We start from the raw sequence: 2,066 nt of genomic DNA, 5'->3' as shown, positions 1-2,066 counted from the left end.
TATCATTTCTACCTTCTCTTCGTTGGTGTACATTCTTCTCACATAACTCTTCAACCGATGATGGTTGACGGAAAGACGGGTGTGTATTCTACTTATGTTTACATTTGTTCTCTGTCAACATCAGCATGTGGATGTGTTCCATTACCCTGAGTACCTGCGCTATGTGCTGGGAGCATCAATGTCAATGTTGTGTTATGTATCTAGAATGAAATTTTCGCTCTATAGTGGAGTGTGCATTGATATGAAACTTCCTGGCAGATTAAAACTGTGTGCCGGACCGAGACTCGAACTCGGGACCTTTGCCTTTCACGGGCAAGTGCTCTACCAACTGAGCTACCCAAGCATGACTCATGACCTGTCCTCACAGCTTTAATTCCAGCAGTAGAGCATTTGCCCGCGAAAGGCAAAGGTCCCGAGTTTGAGTCTCGGTCTGGCATTTTTGAATAGGTCTTAGGTAGGAGAAAAAACAATATGTATAATGATGTCAACATTTCTTCATTGACTGTCTTATATTTGTTTCAATGGGTATATAGATCACGATTACTTTTTAACTTGGAGTAGATACAATATAAATTAAATATAACATCTGCCACGAAGACTCAACAAGAAATGATCTTCCATTTTAGAGCTTCTTTTGTTCACTGCTATTTTCATTCTTGGAGACAGTATCTGCTCCTTGACAGTCAAGATACTGTCACGTCATGACATGGAAACATAAAAGGCCCACCCACAACAGGTGAAGACAGTTACTCGTCATCGCATCTCACTGATTACTCAAGACATACACCTCTCCACTATTGTGAAACAAAATGACCGCACGTGCTACATGTTTTGTGACTTATTTCCTACCTAATCCTACTTCATTATTTTGTCATGACCATCTTTCCTTGTCACGAATAGGAAGTAAGAAATATCATTTGCCTAAATGACATGTAACACTAAAGTTGAAAAGATAAATAAGTTCATGTAGCTAAGGAGTATAGTTACTGAAGATGGAAGAGCAGCAGCTGATGTCAGAGTAAGAATCTGAAAGATGAATGGTCTTTCATTCATCTCTGTTCTGAAAATGAGAATTTGTTTACACCTAATATAAATTTAAGTGGTAGGAAGTTTTTTATGAAGGTATTTGATTGGAATGTAGCCTTGTACGCATGGGCAGCTCATTCTTAGGGGCCACAGGGGCCCGGCCCCACCAGAAATTGTGTGTTACAGCTTTCCTTTCACCACCCAATGCTGAGGGCCAGCGGCAGAAGGCCTGTACTCCCTCCACACCCCCAGATCCAAAAACTGCAGTCAGTGTGACATGACCACACTGTTGTCCTGCCTCCATCTCACCCTTCACCGTAGCATAGCTTGGGGTACACCAGGCAGGTCTGCTGGATGGACCAGCTCACCCATACCCCCCTCTCGCTGCACCCCAGTGAGCCCTACTGTCTCACTCATCATCTTGCCCACCTGTGCACAGGTCTACTTCACCACAATGTTTGGAGCCAACCAGCTTGGACCCATAGCCAGAACCATACTGAAGAGATCCTATGCCTGTGTAACTGCCAAAACTGCGCCTACCCCTCAAGCAAATCTGCCATTCTGCAATTTTCTTCTACACAGATATAGGAAATTTTATAATTTGTAAGATAGGTTTAGTAAAAATGAAGTGTTATTGGAAAATATTACTTCAATCATCTGCATAGATGAAGAATATAGTACAGAAAAAATTGAATTATCACTGTAGTAATTAAATTACAAATTGTACCACCTTAGAAAAGTACCGAAATTGAAACAAAATTTATTTCTTACTGTTTATGCTAGTTACTGCACATTGATTGTATCAGGACGAATTAAAAAAGAACAATTTTATTTGTTCCTATTAAATTATTAATGGTGCATGAATCATTAATTGGAAGTAACTAAAGACAGTGACATAATTGTGTGTTGTGAACACTCTTTTCCAAGAATTGTGCTGTTCTAATTTTACTTTCCATTTACTTGCTTTGGATGCAGCAAACTCATTGATAATGTCATTGAAGTCATATTTAGCATATGTGTCATATTCTGTTGACAAGAGG

General features: G+C 39.9%; 1 non-coding gene across 1 annotated transcript; it reads right to left on the bottom strand.

Moving 5' to 3' along the window:
* Positions 1–269: 269 nt before the first annotated feature.
* Positions 270–344, bottom strand: Trnas-uga. Its single transcript has one exon. It is a non-coding gene; the product is annotated as a tRNA-Ser (tRNA).
* Between the last annotated feature and the right edge of the window lie 1,722 nt (positions 345–2,066).

The sequence above is a fragment of the Schistocerca americana genome, chromosome 3 (assembly GCF_021461395.2).
Source record: "Schistocerca americana isolate TAMUIC-IGC-003095 chromosome 3, iqSchAmer2.1, whole genome shotgun sequence".
NCBI classification, from domain to species: domain Eukaryota; kingdom Metazoa; phylum Arthropoda; class Insecta; order Orthoptera; family Acrididae; genus Schistocerca; species Schistocerca americana.
Note: the sequence above shows the minus strand (reverse complement) of the source record. Positions and strands in the feature narration are given on the sequence as shown.